A 7,014-nucleotide genomic window follows, 5' to 3' on the forward strand; every position below is an offset into this window, starting at 1 on the left:
GGTAATATGGTTGCTTGACTGTGCAATAAAATGGCACTATGTGGCTGGAAAACACACAATACTGCCCCGTTAACAATCGGGAGGTGTTTGAAGTGGCTTGTTTTCCAGACACCAAAAAACATTAACTTACTGCCAAAAAATGCCCTGGAGGTTTTCGAAGCTCTTTAACTGTTTTTAGATCCAAAAGAAAGTATAAAAAAGTGGAAAAAAAACCAATGTATTTTTTGACTACATTTGACTACAGGTTCCCTTTAAGTCTGAGGCCATTCCACTGGGAGCAGACCCCGGCTCAGACCCAACTCTTGTTGAAGGGACTATATGTCTCTGAAAGCCTGGGAACATTTGGACACTCCAGAAATAGCTGGAGAGTTGCTGGCCAAAGATATGCCTGCATTTTCCTAATGAACCCACTACGCCCTCCATCTACGAATACAGAAGGTAAAAAAAATTATTGTAAAAACATCTAAAAAATTAAAACCATAAATCCTGTTGTAAAAACTGGGTTTGATTGAAAAATCTCCATGGTAACCCACATTAATGAAGCTGTCGGTGCAACCCTGTGGAAATACAAGCATGCAAATAGTTTCAACAAAGACTAAAGCCACTGCAAACACAATAATGAGGAAGCCTATTGGCAAATGTTTGGAAACACCGGGATGAATGAAATCCTGGCAGGAATCCAAGTCAAACTGTCTGCGTGGAGCTGCAGCTGCGCCGACAGCCAGGCAAAGCTGTGCATCTTTGAAGCTTTCATTAGCTCTCTTCAAGCCACTCTGGTTGAATCAGTGCATTCGACACGGCGAGGCTGATCGAAACAGACGTGTACTAGGTGTAAAATCATTTAGCAAACATTAATACAGTAGCAGCTAAACAGTGGCTGGCTGCATTCTGCGTCAGGTCAGATCCCAGCCATGTGTTCGGAGCAGCGAGCGGAGATAACGACGTTTCCTCGCTACCGTTTTCACAGATCTCAATAATTTCATTTCTTGTAAGTCAGTCGGAAGAGAGTCGGATCTGGTCCGGAGCAGCTTCTGCAGCGCAATAAGGGATGAACAGGAAGTTCTGGAGGGGAGCGGCTGTCACATAAACAGAAATGTATTCATCCTTTAACAGAAAAATAATCAGGAATCTGTTTGAAACTAATAACCTTTTGCTCTTACATCAATTAACAAAAATATTCATGTTTTTTTTTATCTTACAACAGCATTTTGTTTTCTTCTTTTAATTGTATTGCTTTAGATTAAAGGAACAACAAAACATATTCCACGATCCAAAGTGGGAACATTTCAAGTCCAATAATGTTTGTCCACTGATGTTATTTTATCCAGCTGCTAGAGAATAAAACACACCAGTGCTAAAATATAAATATCCACAGCAGGAGAAAGTGGTTCAGACACTTCCTGTTTACGTCTCACTTTTCAGATTGGCTGTTTTCTTAATTTCATTATTTAAAAAAAGCAGGTTTCCTAATGAAATTGATCAGGATTCGACCTGTTTTTGTACATACGCATGTGAATGTTACAGTAATAAAACAATGAGAAGAATAATGTCTGAAGACATGGTGAGTTAAAAAACAACATTGTGTGTGTTTTTAATTAATTATATTGTTTAATAAAACTTTTTGAATCTGTGGACCCTGCACCAATAAAACCCAAACTAATGAACTTAACAGCAGCAGGTTTACAGACAAAACTTTGCTCTGAATTTCCAACATCACAACTTTGTTGCGACTATTCAGACCATTCTACACTGCAAAAACACAAAATCTTACCAAGTATTTTTATCTACATTCTAGCGGAAATATATTAGTACACATAAAATAATATAAAACCAGCTTATAAGTAACTTATAAGAACTTGTTTTAAATAAATAATTTCTTAATATTGATTTTTTTTCTAAAGTCCTAGTTCCATAGGCAGATTGTTTCACTTCTAACATGAGAAAAATGTCTTGTTATAAGTGAAATAATCTGCCCATGGAACTAGTACTTTGTTACTAGGTAACAGGCTGGGCGTGGCTAGGGTTGCTAGGTAACGGCGCAGTGGAATATTCCACCAGTGGAACTAGAACTTTTTCAAGCCCAAATATTTTGCTGAGAAGTTACTTGTAGGTTAATTTGTCTTATTTAAAGTGTATTAAGATATTTGCACTATAAGTCAGACCAAAAATACTTTGTATTTGTGTTTTTCTAGTGTACAATTATAGTTTGTTATTGATGAATGTGTTGAGCTAAAGCAATCCTCCACATTATGTGTGTTGGTACAGATATACATCTAAGACATTGGCATTGGGGGGAAAAAGCAATAAAAACCTCTGGCCTAGTCAAAGTCCAGACCTAAATCCAGTTAATACTCAATAGCAATGCTTGAAAACTGATGTTCACAGAAGATTCTTTTGGAAAATGTTGCTGGTATTGATGGAATTGCACCAAATATTTGTAAAAGAGCTTCTGGTATTTATTGTGGGTCAGTTGAGTTATTTATGCCTCTGTTTTGTCTGAGTCTCTCAGCAGCAGGAAGTGGTGGGTGGACGGGTTTCCCTCAGCTTCCTCCGTTCTGCTCCATCTTGTGGTCGGTTCTTGGTAAAGCGGCATCGGACTGCAGATCTATTCCATATTTTCTAGAGTTTTCATGGCCTTTAAAATAAAATAAAAAACTAAGATTAATCTCAGCAAAATCTCACAAAATTTTCAACTTTTGAAACTCAGAAATTTTCGTGCATATTTATTTATTTTTAATAAAATTATCTGAGATATTTTAATCTGATATCTTAATGTAAAAATCTGGGATTTTTTGCTCTTGCACATTTTTGATTTTTGCATTTTGACATTTCTGTTCTTTCTAGAAAATTTCAGAGATTTCAAATTTGGTGAAAATTTACTGTTTTACATACCATACCATCACAACTGTGATTGTTTTAATAAATATGTAAAAAAAAAAAAAAAAACCTGACAATTGTAAAAGTTACATACTGGAACTTTAATGAAACAAAATCATTTAAAATTGGAATCAAATTGACTAAAACACTTTAAAATACCTTTGAGTTGCGTCATTCCATTGATAAATCGGACATATCTGTGTAGAAACGGCTCCAGTTCCTCCCTGCTCAGCTGATGTGGACACAAACAAGACTTTAATCTACAGCTGAGCGAATCCCAGTTTCCCTCCTAACCAACTGCAGAACAGCAAACTATCCCAAACTGTCTAAACACAGACTGCTGTGTGTGCTTTCTCTCCCTCTCTCTGCTGCTGGAGCCGCAGAGCTGTCATAGCAACCCACGGAACCAGGCTAGCATGTTAGCATAAAGGACGACAAATAACGGAGGAGGCCATGACAGTTTCACTTTTCAACCAGTTTCTGACCAGAAAAGCCAACAAGGCCTCTTTGGATCTTCCAAAATGGTCCTTATTAGATTTGATTAAGAATCGTAATGAATTAAATTATGTTTTTAAATACAAATACAATTAAAAATGCTGTGTTTTAGCAGTTTTTCATAGAATAAGTACATTAATAAACACCAACATAACCATTAATATTTCTTCTACTTCTTTTGGTCATTTGGCTTTTTTAAAAATCACTTTTAACAAAAGACATTTTAGAGGAAAATGTGTCATTCTATATTTCTTTATTTTAAAAACTAAATATTAAAAGACGTTTCCTTCAGTCTAGTTGTGTCCATGAGGGCAAAAGTTATCAAGTTAAAAGCATTTGGGGCTACAAATTTTCATCATTTTTGAAAAGAACTTTTGTGTCTTTTCTTTAGTTTGTCTTCTCAATAAACAAACAAAAAAAATCAGATTTTTTAAAAAACAAATCTAATTTTTTTTCATATGCATCTAGTATAAGACAAGTTTACAGTTTCTAAATTTTTGAGTTGATTTTTTTTTATTTGGCTGCAAAATTTACTTTTGAGTAAGAGGAGGTCAATGTGGTTCTAGTTACCCTAAAATTAAGATAAAAGTGCAAAATCTACTTTTGCATCTAATACTTTTTGGCAAAGATATTATTTTTCTGTTAAAAAATAAAAGAAAAAGAAAGTTCACAAAAAGAAAAAATGTTAGAGTCTTATGCGGTTGAGTTTAAACAGGGATGTTGCAGCTCAATGTTAAGTCAAAGGGGAAAGGGCGCCCCCTTGTGTAGATCACAGAGTAAACACCGCACAAAGTTTTAATTTGTAATTTTAGTAAATTTTCACTAAGATATTAACATATTATTGGCTTTAATTGAAAGACTATGGACGCAAGTAGAAAACTGGTAATTAATCAAATTTTTATATTTGGCGAATTTCATATTCACAAATGTAAATTTTAATAATTTTCACCGTTTTGATAAAGAAATAAAATTATATTTATCCACTATGTCCAAAAGTAAACATAAAAAATCTGTAAACACATATGAATGTTGTAGATCATTAAATGTTTTTAATTTATTGTAATATCTGCTTTCTGTTTGTTTTAGTACCAATGTATTTATTGTACAAGCCAATACAAATGTCATACTTTATTTCACATTCTTTGTTTGTCTTTGTAAAGATGTTTTTTCAAAATTAAGGAGGTGTTTCGTATGTTTTTTTTTTTCTTTTGCATTCAATCATGTCGGGTTGAAAAACTTTCAGGTGACGATCAGCTAGAATTATCAAAAAAATGCAGCAAAAATAGGTCAATATTTATGAATAAAACCACAAATGCTTTCAGACATAAATTAAAGTCCAGCTGCTTCATTTTGTTGCTTCATTTTGTATCAATTTATTTCTACTTCATCGAGCATCACCAGCTATTTTAATAGTTTTGCATAATAATTATATTTACAGTAAGATATGGTGATTTTTTTTGGCAAATTTTCTGTGGAGAATAAAAAGTCATTGCACTTAAAAATTAAACTTGTGGTCTTTTTAGTTTTAGTTTCCTTTGTCAAACTTGAGGGCCGGGGGCCAAATCCGGCCCGCCACAAGTTCTTATGTGGCCCTCTAGACTCTACAAGAGCAAATAAATAGATAGTGATTATTTTATGATGTTTTTGATGATGAATCTCTGTGATGTTTTTATGATTTAAAGCATTTTGAACTGCCTTGTTGCTGAAATGTTCTATATACTGCCAAATTACAATGTAAAAACAATGTTAAATATTATTCAACTTCAAGAATTACTCATTGGATGCAAAACAGTTTATATTTTAACAGGTTAATGGGTAGTTTTATCAGTATATTTAAAAATAAAAATGAGTTTAACACCCTAAAATGATTCCCATCAGATTGATAAATGAGATTAATTAATAACAAACTTTGCTGAACGATGAATTGTCCCTGAAGTTATAGCGATAAATGCTAATATTGTTGATTTGAGACCATTTTCAAGTAAAATAATGCAAGAACACATTCTTAAATACCAAGAAACTTTAAATTTTAGTGAATATTGAACACTGGAACTGAAAGACATTTTAAATATCCAAAATTAACAAAAGAACTAATAAAATGAATCATGAATTCTCTGTTAACAAAACTGTCCTTCAAAAAAATGGCTGTTTGAGACCAAATCACCAGACTGAAGACGTTTGTCATCCAGGTTTTGGTAGAAAGAAAAAATAAATCATGCAAATGGGAACCATTGAGCTCGTTTTTATTTATCATGCGATTAATTGATTTATTGCTCACTGCGACAGGCCTAACAACAGTATCATTTGGGAAATCCAGAAAAGTCCATTAAACATGCGTAAGAAATCAAAGGAGCAGAAATGGCTGGAGCTGCTTCCCGTCTAATCCTCTTTTAATTAGGGTGAGAAAAAATGTGGGACCTCTGCTGGATTAGTCACAGCACACTGACGGAGCACCATGCTGGGAACCAGTGGACGGCACTGGTGACCACTGCAGCCAGTTGGGTGCAGGAGCAAATCCTCCAGAGTGTGAAGCGATACACCCGTCTCCCTGCAGCTACCTGGAGGTTCGGCCGCCCCGCGTCTCAAATCAAAGCCCGTTTTGGTCTCTGGTGAGCTGGGAGGGATAAGTTACAGCATATGATTTGCTCATTTTCAATCTTTTCACTCCTGCTTGATGGGGGCGACTGTGTCTGCTGTCGCACTTGCTCCCTATTATCCACCCTCTTTGCTAATCCTGCAGGGTGGTTTGTCCTCCTCGTTATCTTTCCTCATCCCTAACTATCTGTCTTCATGCTCCGCCTGCTTCATCCGCCCTTTTCTAGCCCGATAATGGAGGTTCGGCCTCATGGCGATGGGGATCCGGGCGAACAAAAGAATCAATTAACAGCTGGAGCTTCTGCACACGTCTTCACAGAGAGCCTACTCAGGTCAGTTTAGTGGTTAGCAGGCAGTCATTTTGACTGCTGCTTTATCTGGGTCCAACATGAAGATCACAGGAATCGTTACTTTGGTCTAAAATTAAAGAAAGTAACCAATCTGTAGAGCTTCCTTGCGTAAATGTTTTCCCAAAGACTCCAACTAAATCCTACTGCCGTGTAAAACCATGTTTTGAAGTAAACGTTGACCTAATTCCTGACTGGACGATGGTAAACAGGATCAAGGCGACACCTTCAGAAAACCATATAAAGTTGATAAGATTTATTGTTTTTGAGAAAAAGAGTCACTACACTTAAAAACAACAAACTCTTACTTTTCTTGTAACTTATAACCATTCAGCAAGATATAAGAGCTTGATTAAAGTCCACAATTTAATATTGATGAAAAAGCTTAGCTCCACCGGCAGATTATTTTATTTATAACAAGATATTTTACCCACACACTCCAAAAAACTAAATCTTACCAAATATTTTTTTGTCTAGTTTCTAGAGCAAATAGTTTAGTAAACTTGAAATAAGGCCAAACTAACTTACAAGTGATTTTCGAGCAAGAAAGATGCTGAAAAATGACTTGTTTTATGTTAATAATTCCTTAATATTGATGAAAAAGTTGGTAGTATGTTCCGCTGCGCCGTTACCTAGCAACCCCAACCAAGCCCAGCCCGTTGCCTAGCAACCCAGTTCTAGTTCCATTGGTAGATTATTT

General features: G+C 35.3%; 1 long non-coding RNA gene across 1 annotated transcript; it reads right to left on the minus strand.

The window, feature by feature from the left end:
• Positions 1 to 2,432: 2,432 nt before the first annotated feature.
• On the minus strand, positions 2,433 to 3,426 carry LOC103473969 (uncharacterized). The gene is made up of 2 exons (XR_535094.3): positions 3,037 to 3,426; positions 2,433 to 2,635 (listed from the first exon to the last, which is right to left on the minus strand). It is a non-coding gene; the product is annotated as an uncharacterized LOC103473969 (long non-coding RNA).
• Positions 3,427 to 7,014: the final 3,588 nt, after the last annotated feature.

This window comes from Poecilia reticulata, chromosome 12, assembly GCF_904066995.2.
Source record: "Poecilia reticulata chromosome 12, P_reticulata-male-v2, whole genome shotgun sequence".
Lineage (NCBI taxonomy): Eukaryota > Metazoa > Chordata > Actinopteri > Cyprinodontiformes > Poeciliidae > Poecilia > Poecilia reticulata.